This window comes from Solanum dulcamara, chromosome 10 (genome assembly GCF_947179165.1).
Source record: "Solanum dulcamara chromosome 10, daSolDulc1.2, whole genome shotgun sequence".
In the NCBI taxonomy this organism is placed as follows: Eukaryota; Viridiplantae; Streptophyta; class Magnoliopsida; order Solanales; family Solanaceae; genus Solanum; species Solanum dulcamara.
In genome coordinates, this window is record NC_077246.1 from 5,014,363 (window position 1) to 5,029,662 (window position 15,300).

Sequence of the window (15,300 nt, forward strand, 5' to 3'; positions counted from 1 at the left end):
CACTTATACTCAAAATACTCGTGTTCAAAAATAATTAAAAGACTTCTCAAACTCAACTCATGCTTAAACTCTTTTCAAATCATAGATGAAAATAATTACTCTTTAAACTCAAAATAGTGTATAAATAGTTTATGCAAAAATGGTTCCAAAATCATTTATTTTCAAAATGCTCATAAGACTCCAACCACATCAAATTAGGTAAATCACATATCACATAATCACATTAGACTCCAATCCACTTCATCACATAACATCATCATCAATATACCTCTTCATCAATCATTCTATACATATTAAATAAGCACCATTCACGTCATCACTCACATAGTCATCAAGACATCATCATCACATCATCATCATATATTATCATTTACATCATCATCAAACATTTACTCCAAAATCCTTATTTTGTCCTATGTTCATTTTATAGAAGCAAAGGGACATTCTTAACTAATCAATTCATTCTTTTCATTCCAATCAATACATATATACACACAACTATCCATCTCAACCTCAAGACATTTATGACAAGAAATCTCATCTTGGGTTCATGTGAATGAAACATGAACCCATACTCTCAATAAAACTCAACTCAAGAATATCGTCAATACCTATAAATCTATATACAAAGATACATTTGTAGTTAATAATATGAAAAATAACTATTTAGTAACTCAAGTCATTAAAATCATCAATCGACCATTTGTATCTAAAAACATTCTATAGTTTAGGGAAAACTTTCAAGAAAACCTTTCTAGAAGGTGCAACTCTTTCACAACTCCTAACTAACACATCTATGGGCATATGGAAGAACTCAATCCATATTTTAGGTTAGCCTTACATACCTTGTTTGAAGACTTTGAAGAAACCTTATTGTTGGGTCTTCAATGGAAACTTGACGTCTTGAAGCTCTTGGAACAAAATCCTTGTTGGAAATAGAGAAGAAGAAGAAGATGAAGAAGAAGAGAGAGAGAGAGAGAAGCTCCTAGGGCTTTTAGAGAGAGAGTGCGGCTGTAAAATGTGTTCCCAAAAGACCAAGGGTAATACATATATAATTTGGGTAAGTTCCCAAATTTCCCCTCCTCAAAAGTTCTGAAAATAGGCCAAAAATGCTCCTGGCGCGATAGTGGCGCGTCGCGCCATTGCTGCGCTAGGCTGATATAGCCTAAAAACTTGCACACCTCGTAGTGGCACGCCATGCCAGAGACCAAACTACTGAGGCATGTTTCTGGCGCGATAGTGGCACGTCGCGCCCTTACAGCGCCAAGGCCATTGTTCTTGGGTCCTGGAAATTTGGCTTGAAAAACCCTGCACACCTTTTAGTGGCTCACCACGCCAGAGCCCAAACTACTGAGGCATGTTTCTGGCGCAATAGTGGCGCGTCGCGCCACTGCGGCGCCAAGCCCAATTTTCCAGCAATTGCAACCCAGGACTGAAAATCTCTACTGTGCTAGTTCATCTTAGGATCGTCATATCTTTTGACTCCGAACTCCAAAAATTACATTTTTGGTGGCGTTGGAAAGAACACTTGACGACCTTCAATTTGATGGGTTGTGGGCCACCCAGATTGTTGTCTTTCAAAAGATAGGATCATTAGAAGTCGACCCCTCATATGAACACATCCTAAAACTTAGCCACGATGAATCTTTTGGACTTAGCTTGGTCCTAGGGGTCCTTCGTGACCCCACATCTACTCTAGCACTTCTCAATTTCTCAAGAACTCGTCTTAACTCCTGCAAATGCTCCACAATATTCGAGTTCGACCCTTATACTAACTCATCCGAAAACTTAATCGATTGGAGTTCTTTGGACTCGACTTGGTGTTAGAGATCCCTTATGACCCCTAAAAACATCTAACAAACTTCAAATAATTAGGAATTAATCCTAACTCATGTGTAGAATTACAAGTCCTCCGGTACGAGTCTATCCATACGTGAAGAAATGTTCGAGTCTTTGCAAAACAAATTCCAGGGTGTCACACAAATAGATGGGCAAGCCAAAAGGACGATTCAAACCCAAGAAGATATGTTAAGGTCTTGTATTTGGAGTTCAAAGGGAGTTAGGATGATTACCTACCGCTCACTGAATTTGCTTATAATAATAGTTACCACTCGAGTATTGAGATAGCGCCATTTGAGGCTTTGTACGGGAGACGATGTAGATCCCCGGTTGGTTGGTTTGAAGTAGGTGAGATGACCTTTTTAGGTCCCAATTTGGTACTTGGTGCTTTGGATCAAGTAAAGATCATCAGATAAAGATTGAAGATGGCTCAAAGTTATCAAAAGTCATATTTCGAAGCTAGATTAAGAGATCTTGAATTTAATGTAGATGATTGCGTGTATTTGAAGGTTTTACCCATGAAAGGTGTGGTTCGGTTTGGTAAGAAAGGGAAATTAAGCCCTAAGTATGTAGGGCTTTATAAAATCCTAAAGTGGGTTAGAAAAGTTGCGTATGAGTTGGAATTACCTTCGAAAATGACCATGATTCACCCGGTGTTCCATGTGTCAATGTTGAGAAAATGTGTGGGACACCCTAACTCTATTTTGCCTTTGGAGGTAGGGAATATTAAGGAGAATTTGACCTATGAAGAAGTCCCATTGAAATTTTGGACCGGCAAGTTAAAAGGTTTAGGAACAAAGAAGTTTCCTCCGTTAAATCCTTTGGAGGAATCAACAAGTCAAAAGTGCTACATGGGAAGCGGAAGCGGATATGATGAAATATTATCCTCATCTCTTTCATTCTACTCAAGTCTAAGTAATAAGTCATTCATGTTCAAATGTTTACGACTCTTATGTTTTAGTTTTTCCTAAGTCTTCATATGCATGCATGTTCGTGAAGTTGAATTTTAAAGTTATGTTTTATGTTTAAGTTTAAAGATCTCATGGTTGATGCATTTCAAGTATCATTGTATTCATGTTGGGTTGCTAGTGCTCGTGCCGTGTTCTTTCTATTCTAACAGTTTTCATTCGAGGACGAATGTTCTCAAGGGGGAGATATTGCAAGACCCTGAAAATTTGGAAAGTACTAAACCAAGGATCGAAGGAGGAAATCTCAAAAAGTTGCAAAAACCGGCACCAGGGGTTGACCTCATAAGCCATCAAGGGCCGTGGGGAGAACCACAGACCGTGGTGAGCAACCGTGGTAGAGATTCAGAGGTTCAGACTTGCAAAGATATGAGCACGGACCATGGTGAGCACCACGGGCCGTGAAGACCTCCGTGGTAACCCCTACCCAAAACCCTTAGGAAACGTCCTAAGGCAAGGGCCACAGACGATAATTATGGATCGCGGAGCTTTTCACGGACCGTGAAGATGGTCCGTCCAGGGGTCCATTCATTCTATCTTATGGGCTTTAAGTTTAATTCTTTAGTGTGGAATACATTTGGAGATGTTTTAAGGTCACAAGAATCCTTAAGCACAAAGTTAAGTTTCAAGCTTCCTTACCGATTGAGTTTTGATGTAAGATTCTGCATGGGTCAAATTTAAGAGATCATATATCCTTGAATATATATACTCAAATCTCCCATTACCTACCAAATCAAAGGTCTCTTAATACTCTTTCCAATGCCACCAAGTTTGCCTTATTTGGAGTTCAGAGTAAACATTTATCGCCATTTTAGTGAAGTTGCTCAGACAGGAGAGGACCACGGTCCGTGGTGGCCTTCCGTAAAACTCAATACGGTTTGTAATGGCCATCCGCCATTTTTTCAACCAATTTAATCCCTTAGATCACTGGTGAGAACCACGACCCGTGGTGATCTTTTGTGAAACTCAATACGGTCCATAATGGCCGGCCGTAAAGAAGGTTCAGAGACTTCTCTGCAACACTTTCCAAAATAATTTTTGGAGTCTTTTATTATGGGACCCCACCACGGTCCGTGATGGGCATCATGAACCATGAAGCCAGTTCCAGCCAGATCTTTAAAGGGATATTTTGGTCTTTTCATGGTTTTAACCCAAAGTGGATATTGACTTTCATGGTTTGAAGTTTCTTTACATATATTGATGGATATTGACTTTTGATTTATGAAGTTATGATGTTATTAAAGTGCTTATATGGTGGTTTGCTTTAAGAATGTGTATTTTACGCGTTTCCATTACTCTCATGCATGCAAGAATTCCTTAAAGGCATTGAAAGGTTTTTATGGAATGAACCCACCTAGTTTCTTATAATAAAGCAAAGTTGAAATAAAGTTTGACTCCATATGAATGTCATGAAGTAAATGCTTATGAAAGGGAGTCTTTGTGAAATGATTGATTGATGAAGGGCTTCTAAGCCAAAGTAAGATTTCAATGTGAAAGGACAATTCTTGCATTGAATCAAATGAAAGGTTTTAATGAGCGATTCCACCGATTGATGTTTTAATGTTAAAGTTATATAATGCTTATGTTATATTAATGTTTAAATGTTATTCCGTGGAAATTGACATAGCACCAAATTTAGCATATAGATGGGGTCTCGACCGAAGAGGTCCTTACATAAAGTCTCATGTTGCATTAACTATGTGCCACCATAGGGGCCTTTGTCGGCTTTTATAGGCTAGTGGATCCACGATTAGCCGTTAAAGTTAAAGAATATTTAAAGTTGATCGGAGTTCTACCTGGCAAGTAGTCTCCCCATGTCAAAGTAGGGGGATATGTTGGATTCCATGTAATAGTTCGCATGGTATTAAATGTTGGTTATGGTCGCTTCCCTATAAAATGAATGTTTTAAGGATTCACATGATGATTTCTCATGCATGCATTCACTTATGCATATTGCCTATATATGTCTCTCTCTTATGTTCTTCATCTCATAGCATACTCACATACTTAGTACATTCAAAGTACTAATGCATACTTTTTCCTACATGATATCACCATGTAGGGACCGGCGTCGCTCCATACTCTCCTTCCCATGGCTAAGTTGAGCATTGAAGGCTACCACTTTGGTGAGTTCCCATGTTCCGAGAATGACACTCCTATCTTATCTAGCTTATGTTATATTTAGACATTTAAATTAAGTTTGGTATTTTTGAGTTAATCTTGAGGGTGAGCTAGGGACATGTTTTAGCCCCGCCAAGTTATTAATGAAGAAGGTATTGTTGGACATAGTAAAGGATGTTATGTTGTCTTTGACTCTTATTAATATCAAGTCCCTTAATCCCTATATACCTTATATTTCTGCTTGATTTGTTTATCATTACCAATGAAATGTTTAATGAATGCTAAGAGGCTTGGCTGAGGTACCTCCGGGTGTCTCACTCGCCGTGTTACGTCTAGGCCCTAGGCTTGGGCCGTGACAAGAACAGTACGTGTAGCCTCGGCATTATCCATGATATTTTCTTAGAATTTAGGGGCCAATCAACAAGAATTAAATGACTTTCTGAGTTTTTCGTGTGTGTTAGCCCATAATTTTTTTGGTGATATGGATTTCGGTCAATTTTTTGAAAAACCTTTCAGACCCTCCTTAACGGCCTAGGGAACAGTACACATAGCCTTAGCATGATCCACAATGTTTTCTTAATATTTAGGGGCCACTCAACAAAAATTAAGTAATTTTTATAGTTTTTCGTGTGTGTTAGCCTATGATTTTTTTGGTGATATAGATTGCGGTCAATTTTTAAAAAAAATTGAAAGGATCTTCCGCAACAACCCAAGAAAACAGAATGTAGCCTCATCATGATCCACAATATTTTCTTAGCATTTGGGGGCCACTTAATAGGTGTTAGGCGAATTTTTAAGTTTTTTGTGTGTGTTAGCACTTGAATGTTTTGGTAAAATAACTTTCTTTCATTTTTTTTGCAAAAACCTTAAATGATCCTCCGTAATGAACTAGGGTAAAGTATGTGTATCCTCAGTACAATTCACAACATTTACTTAATATTTAGGGGCCACTCAACAGGAATTAGACGATTTTGTCAATGTTTCATGTGTATTAGATCATGAATTTTTTGATAATATGACTTTCAGTTAATTTTATTGCAAAACCTTTACAGGACTCTCCGTAACGACCTGAGAAAACATTATTGTATCCTTGCCATGATTCTCAACACCTTTTTAGCATTTAGGGACCACTTAACTAGAATTAGACGATTTTCTCAATTTTTCGTGTGTGTTAGCCTATGAATATTTTGATGATATGACTTTAGATCAAATTTTTTTGCAAAACCATTAAAGGGCCCTTTGTAATGACCTCAAGGAACAGTACACATAGACTCGACATGATCCCAATTATTTTCTTAGCATTTAGGGGTCACTCAACATGAATTAAGTAATTTTCTCAGTATTTTGAGTGTGTTACGCTATGGATATTTTGTGATATGATTTTTGGTTAATTTTCTACGAAAACATTAGAGGACCCTCCATAACGATCTAGGAGAACAATACTTGGTTCCTTGACCTAATCCACAATATTTTCTTAGCACTTGGGGGCCATTCAATAGGTGTTAGGCGATTTTCTAAGTTTTTCGTGTATATTAGCCCATTAATTTTTGGTGATATGACTTTTGGTCAATTTTTTGTAAAACCTTTACCGGACCCTTCGTAATGACCTGAGGGCGCAATATGTATAGCCTCGGTATGATCCACTACTTTGTTTTAGTATTTAATGACCACTCAACGAAAATTAAGTGATTTTCTTAGTTTTTCATTTGTTAACATATGAATTTTTTTGGTGATATGGAATTTAATTATTTTTTTGCAAAAACTTTTACAGGACCCTCCATAACAACCTAGGGGATTAATACATGTAGCCTTGGCATGATCCACAATATTGTTTTACCATTCAGGGGGTCGCTCAACAGGATTTAGGCGATTTTTTGATTATTTCTTTGTGTGTGTTAGTTAATCCATTAATTTTTTGGTGATATGACTTGTGGTCAAATTTTTTATAAAATATTTACAGGACCATCTGTAACGACTAAGAGGAATTGTACGTGTAGCCTCGATATAATCCACATAATATTTTTAGCATTTAGGAGCCACTAAAAAGGAATTAAATGGTTTTTTTTGTTTTTCGTGTGTGTTAGGCTATGAATTTTTTTAGTGATATGACTTTCGGTTAATATTTTTGTAAAACTTTTACAGGACCCTTCTTGACGACCTTGGGGGACAATATGTATAGTCTCGACATGATCCACTGTCACGACCCAACCCATCGAGCCATGCGGTCACCTATTCTAACACCTAGATAGGAGAATCCTTACAGAATATCATGCGGAAGTTTAATAAAATATCATGAATAACCTAAAAGAGTAGTAAAGTCATTGTAAATTAACTTAAAGACTCCAAGGTTGAATTAAAGAAAAATTCTAACACCCCCAAGGATACTAGTCTAAACAAGTTCAAGAGTTTCTAAAGATATAAAATATAAATAAAAACAAGACCCAACTTTCACCATAATAAAGGAAAAATAGAAGCTGTTGGAGGATCGTCTTCGTCTTCACCTAAGAGACATAACTGACCTTGCAACCAGACTACGCTAAGTGGCATATCAAGAGTAGTATCAGTACAAACAACACGTAATGGTAGGAATCATCGATTAATCTAATACTCACCGCATAATATATAAATAAAAAAATAAGAGAGAATCATAACAATTAAACTTTATAAGCCTGTCCACCCAAACTTGCTAGTAAACTTCTTACTCTCGCCCCTATAGTCTTTACCACTCTCCCAACCACGGTTTCACTACCCATTCAACAATTCCTAGCCAACAATCTTAGCCACTCAATGCTTCCACACAACCCTCACCTGTCATGACCCAGTTGTCTCACAACACCAGGTCCTAGCCATCCCATAACCGCCTCTCATAACTAATTCCGAATTCTAGATAACCACTATTACTACCACTATTACCATTTGCAACTCCAATGAAAACTATTCCCTGTCAGCAAGAAACTACCACCTCTAACCCGATAATTATAGAATATTACTTATACCACATCGAGGCCTAACAGGGTCTACTATCTTACCAACAAATAAGTCTATGCTGACTCCCAATCCTTTACTAATGACATACTACAATCAATAAGGTTATTTTTATAAGTCCTTTCTCCTAGCTCGTTAATAGCGACCTTCAATATTACTCAATTTACAAATATCGTCTGGCCCTCTCATGGAACCATTCACACACACACACTTTAGGCCCTTTCAGGGGACCCAATTCAGCTATATATGTATAGAATAACTTAACCATTTTCACGTAAATTAGTACTCAACAAGATCACAGTTGATCCATCCCAATATCATGCAATTTCACATAAGGTTCCTCTCATGGGACCTATAAACACTTAATTTGTGTCGGAACGTGACACCCGATCCAAACATACAAGCAATCACAATTTCACAACCATAGTCAACATTGTTTCACCAAAAACATATTCATCATAAAACAGGCCATCAAGTGATCATTTCACATAAATCCTAGCATGTTTTCCCTATTCATATATATATATATATATATATATGCATATCATGAAGCAATTTAACAAGTACATGGAACACATACGGCAAAAAAACCATCACCTAGGTTGCCAACCCCTAAGGTTTATCACCAATATCCACATATTTTATATCTCTCTATATATACTACTATGTCCATTACAACTTCATCCATCTGTATGCAATAATATCACAGTCAATATCTTCCAATTATTACACCACCCTCTTACCTAGGTTACTTCAAATTAAACAACTAAGACAATCGAATTTCTGCCTGTGACCCATGACCCATAGCTTAGTTATATGATTTCTTATTAAATTTACTTCTATACTACACAATGAGTACAAATTCACTACTCAGATAAGAGAAACCTAGCCTACTTGGGCGCCAAACAACTGTGGAGAGGTAATGCTGCTGAAATCCTTGGTTTCAGATGTCCTACGGGCAAGGCAGGACTAAATTTTACTGGTTGAAATATAACACCCCCCCCCCAAATTTTTCGCTAAGATTCGGACCCTTCATATATATGTGTAGGATCAAACTCGACTATTGTGAGGTATATGTATAAGTTAGGATGAGTCCCTAAGTAATTAGAGAGTGTTAGAGGTGATGTGGGGTCACAAAGGACCCCTAGGACCAAGCTAAGTCTAAGAATTCGTCGTGGCTAAGTTTTAGAATGAGTTCGTGTAAGGGGTCGACTTCTAACGACTCTATCTTTTGAAAGACGACGATCTGAGTGGCCCATGACCAGTTAAATTAAAGGTCTTCGAGTCTTCTTTCTAATGACACCAAGATCGTAATTTTTAAAGTTCGGAGTCAAAAGTTATGACTATCCTAAGACGAACTAGCACGATAGGAATTTCAGGCCTGGGTAGCAATTGCTGAAAATCTGGGCTTGGCGCCACAGTGGCACGACGCGACACTATCGCGCCAGGAACACACCTCAGTAGTTTGGCCCCTAGCGCGGTGCGCCATTACGAGATATGCAGGGTTTTCAAGCCTATTTTCCAGAACCCAGAAAACTTGGGCTTGGCGCTGTAAGGGCGCGATGCGCCACTATCACGCCATAAAATATCATCAGTAGTTTGGTACTTGGTGCGACGCACCACTAGAAGATGTGCAGGTTTTAAGCCTATTCGACTTGGCGCCGCAGTGGCGCGACGCGCCACTATTATGCCAGGAGCGTTTTTAGCCTGTTTTTCAGATTTTTGGAGAAAGGGCAATTTGGGAATTTTCCCAAATTATATATGTATCTACCTTGGGACGTTTTTGGGACCATTTTCAGTCCCTCTCTCCCTCTCTAAAAGCCCTAACATTTCCCTCTCTTCTTCTTCTCCAAATCCTTCTCCAACAAAGAGTGCCTTCAAGAGCTTCAAGATTTCAAGTTTCCCATTGAAGACCCAACAACAAGGTTTCTTCAAAATCTACTCTAAGGTATGTAAGGCTACTGTAACAACCCCTAAAATGTTGTATGTCGGTATTTCAATTCTCGACGAAAATAATACATCCTCTGTATTTTGGGCATACCTTTTCATAGGTTAGTCCAAATTAGGTGATTCAAAGTTCTGAGTAACCACAACATTATTACCTACAACTTTCATGAAGAACACATCTTAAGATTCAGAGTATAAGTAGATCAAATAAATTAATCTTTGCAAGATATAGTGTTGTGACGGAATTGAGTGTTTATAGAAGAAAATTCATATCTCACTGTAGGTTACTCCAAATTGGTTGATTCTTAAACGATATGAAACTACAAGTCCATATCTACAATTCTTATGAAGACACCAAATTCTAATAAGGAATTTATCTTATTCAAACGCAGCTTCGAAAAAGAGTATTCTGTTAAAAAGAACTCATCTTACCTACCATAGAAACATCTAGATACATTTGACATCATTCATGACATAAATTGTCCTCCATTTAACATCATCCATGACATCAATATATTCCATTAAATTTTCAGATTTTTCTTTATAATTATTTTATTTCTTGTTAGGTCCCTCTTTCCCACCTTATTTCCTTATTTTATTCATCAAGCTTTCTTAAGCATTTCTTCTCTCTATATATACTTCTTCTCAAATATAGTTTTAGTTTTAGTAGTATAAAAATACTACTCTGGTTATTCTTATATTTCGAGTAGTACACAAAACGCTCCGGCGAGAAGAAAAGGCTAGGGGTCCAAGAGTGTTCCAATTCGGAGTAAACCTTCGGATTTAAGGTATGTAAGGCTTTCATAGCATTGGATTGAGTTCGTCCATGCGCCCAATATTTAAATTCATTATAATTGAGTTATAGTTGAGTTTTATCCAAATCTTGAATTCTAAATAAATTAATTCTTCTTCTATTGAGTTTGATATATTTATGCATTAATACTATTATTATTGTTATCTCTCATATTATTGGAATTATTGTTCATGGCTATTTTACCATTAATCCTAATTGATTTGATGTTCATGAATATTTTTACACATGTTTTGAGTAAAGATGATGGCTTTTATTATTTTCATTGATAAAAAGAAAGTTATATGAATTAATACTATATATGTATTTTATTGAGTTTTGAAAAAGCAAAAGAGTTGAGTTTGAATGAATTTGAGCAAATGATATTTTGAGCAAGATGTTTTGATGAGATGTAAATGATGTTTTTGAAAGTATAATGATTGATGAACATGAAATGAGATGAGTTTGATGATTTAAATTAAAGTCCAATGAGACTAGATGATGAGTTTAATATGAGCACATATTTTGGGAGTAGTATTGAGCACCGAGTTGGGTAAGAGTTTAATTGACTCAAACCCCAGAACTACGTAGCCAGCGTAGGATCAAAGCTATGCCTCTTAAGTCCCAAAAAGAGAACTTTGATGAGTGGATCCAAGATGGTGATGTCCTTTACCCTGGCAAGGTATTGGATGGATGTGGCAACGACATCGCTTTATTGTATCATCGCTAGCTCATAAGTGATGGTTGTCGGTTAGAGAAACTTCCAACTGAGTAAGCATTGCTTATTACTATTATTTTTATTATTATATTTTAAACTTGCATTACATATTGATGTTGAGATGATGTTGAGTTCTGAGCTGAGTTTTATTGAGAGGAGTTTCTTGATATCTGTCCTTACCTTCCTGCCATTTTACATACTCGTACAGTCCACGTACTGACATCATTCGACCTGCATCATTTTATGATGCAGATACAGGTGTTAGAGATCCTCAACAGGCGCATCGTTGAAGATCATTTCTTTTCAGCTATTTGGTAAGTCCTTCTTGTATTCGAAGGAACTCCTTATCCTTTTATTATTGTTGAGTGTGATGTTTCTTTTGAGGTAGCCATGGACATGTCATTGGCACCATCTAAGAGTATTAGAGGCTTCATAGACAGAGTCTGATGATGTAATCGGAGTAGTTCTCCTTAGAAACTACTTCTTCTAAGAATTATATATTTTTCCTTTGATTATGACAAGCCCACATTAGTATTCTTAAGTCTTCCGCTGATGAATAAATAAGAAATGAGACCAAGTGGTTCTCTTAGAAGCCAGAAATGGTTTCTGAGTGCCGGCCACACCTAGGGTACCCTCTCGGGGCGTGACAGCTACTCAAAGCATGGGTTGAGTCCACCCATGTGCCCTATACTCTCTTTAAGGTTAAATGTCCATAAGAATGGAGTTTCTTAATAGGCTTATGCCCAAATGAGTCTTGTCATCTATTAATTTGATTCTTATTATGTTGATGTTGTTGAGCCAAGAAATTTCTAAAATCTTCATGTTAGCATGAATCGATGAGGACGAGTTGTTAACATACTTTATTGATTATGATAAATGTGTTAATTTTTCTTAAATGTGTTATTCATCTTGAATTATTGATTTAAAACCTTGGAGTTGTGATGAGTCCTAAGGATGTGATAAATGAGAAGAGGAATGGTTGGATATGTTTGTAGGTTGTTATAAATGCATATCTAAGTTACACTTGATTGAGTTGAATTGAGGATAGAGTCGATGAGTTGGCAAGGTTCTAAATAAGATTAGCCATGATGATTTGTCGAGTTGATTGGATGGAGTTTTATGAGCATGGAGTCATGGGAGGAGTATCGAGCACCGAGTTGGGTAAGAGTATAGTCCATACTCGAACCCCATAAACTACGCCGCCAATGTAGGTAGGGATGGAACCGTTAAAGTCGGATGCTTCCAGTGGGATCGAACCGTTAAAGTCGGATGTTTCTCATTTTATTATCCTGAAATGATAGGACTTGACTGATCGATGAAATCCATGATTGGTGACTCATTCATACCCTGGCAAGGTAGGAACGAACGTAGCAACAACGTCGGCTTGTTGTACTATCACTGGCTCATAAGTGATGGTTGTCGGATAAGAGAAACTCCCATATAGGTCTTGATAGTACTCTGAGTCAGATTGAGTTGAATGGCATTTGAGTTGGTACCGTCTAAACCATATTCTTGTTAGACTTAGGACACTTGAGTGAGTTATTTCTTCTGTCTGAGTTGAGATTTCCGAGTTGGTTTGACCCTTTCTAATGTTGTTTTATTCGGCCATTTTACATACTCGTACATTCCATGTACTGACGCCATTTGGCCTGCATCATTTCATGATGCAGAGACAGGTACTAGAGATCATCAACCAGCGCACCGTTGAAGATCTACTCACTCCTAGCCAGTTGGTGAGTCCTCCTAGTTCCCGGAGGATGCCGAGATCTTCGTTACAGTTCTGTTTTGTTTTCTTTATTTTGACGGTTGGTAGCCATGGGCTTGTCATTGGCACCTCCTAGATTATTGATAGAGGCTTCATAGATCAGAGTGTGGGAATGTTGGATTGCTATTTTGAATAGTTTTATTAAAGTTGTTTGTTGATTTGATAGTGTTTGGACTTTGGCCCCTAAAATATGAATATTATGCCTATTATTGAGCCTTCTGCTGAGAGAATGTGAACGAATGAAAGCATGACTGGACCAGGTGGTTCGCTTGAAGGCCAGAAATGGCTTTTGAGTGCCGGTCGCGCCTAGGGTACCCTCTCGGGGCGTGACATGAAAGCCTTCTAGTGCTGAGATTCCTTCCCTTCTTCTTCTCAGGTCAGGAGCAGCCTTTTGGAGGGTTTTTGCAGTAACCCTCACCTCAAACCTATCCTTGGAAGAAGTGGGTGAAATAAGAAAATCGTGAGTTAAGTTCTATCCCATGTTCTCCCACTTTGGCGGCAGTATTCTCGCTCTGGTGGCGCCGCTATAGTGGGACCATCCCGCTCTAGCGGGATGGTGGAACCCAATTAAGTAAATTTCTTGCAATTTTTGCAAATCTTAATTAACAAAAATTCGGGTCATTACATCCACATCATTTTCTTTGCATTTAAGGTTCAAATAAAAGGAATTAGGCGATTTTCTCTATTTTTCGTGTGTGTTAGCCCATAAATTTTTTGGTGATATGGTTTTTGATCAGTTTTTTTGCAAAACCTTTATAGGACCCTCCGTAACGACCTAAAAGAATAGTACGTGTAGTCCTAGTGTGATGCATGGCACTTTCTTAGCATTTAGGGGCAATCAACAGGAATTAGACGATTTTCTCAATTTTTCATATGTGTTAGCCTATGTATTTTTTAGTGATATGACTTTCGGTCAATTTTTTCGAAAAACCTTTATAAGACCCTCCATAATGACCTATGGGAACAATACATGTAGCCTCGACATGATCCACATTATTTTCTTAGCATTTGGAGCCACTTAATAGAAATTACATAATTTTCTCAGTTTTTCATTTGTGTTAGCCTAAAAGTTTTTTGGTAATATGACTTTAGGTCAATATTTTAATTAATTTTTTATAGGATCCTCCAAAATAACTTGGGGGAATAGTACGTGTAGCCTCATGATCCAATAATTTTTTTTAGCATTTAGGGGCCACTTAGTTGGAATTTGACAATTTTCTCAGTTATTCATGAGTGTTAGCCTTTGAAATTTTTGGTGCTATGACTTTTGGTTAATTTATTTTGCAAAATCTTTACAGGATCCTTCGTATTGACCTGGAGAAACAATATTGTATCGCCGCCATGATCACCATATTTTTTAGCATTTAGGAGCCAGTCAAAAGGAATTAGATGATTTTATCAATTTTTCAAGTGTGTTAGCTTGTGAATTTTTTGATGATATGGCCTTAGGCCAATATCTTTGCAAAACCTTTAAGGATACTTTGTAACTACCTTGGGGAACAATAAGCTATGCCTCGGTATGATCAAAATCATTTTCTTAGCATTTAGGGGCCACTTAAGAGAAATTAGACAATTTTCTCATTTTCGTATGTATTAGCTCATAAATTTTTTGGTGATATGACTTTCGATTAATTATTTTGCAAAACCTTTAATGGACCCTTCATAACGATCTAGGAGAATAGTACGTGTTGCCTCTCCATGATGTATGATACTTTCTTAGCATTTAGGGACACTCAACAAGAATTAATCGATTTTCTTCATTTTTCGTGTGTAAATGAATTTTTCATTATGGCTTTTGGTCAATATTTTTATAAAATCTTATAGTACCCTCCCTAACAATTTGAGGTAAATGTACGTGTAGCCTTGCCATGATCCATGATATTTTTTTAAAATTTTGGGGCCACTCAATAGGAATTATAGGTGATTTTCTCAGATTTGTTGTGTGTAACAACCTATAAATTATTTAGTGATATGGCTTTCGATTAACTTTTTTACAAAACCTTTACAACACCATCTGTACCGACCTAGGGGAGCAGTACAGGTATAATGATCCAGAATATTCTTTTAGCATTTAGGGGTCACTTAACAAGAATTAGGTGATTTTCTCAGTTTTTCGTTTATGTTAGCCAATGAATTTTTTGGTGATATGGCTTATCGTCAATTTTATTTC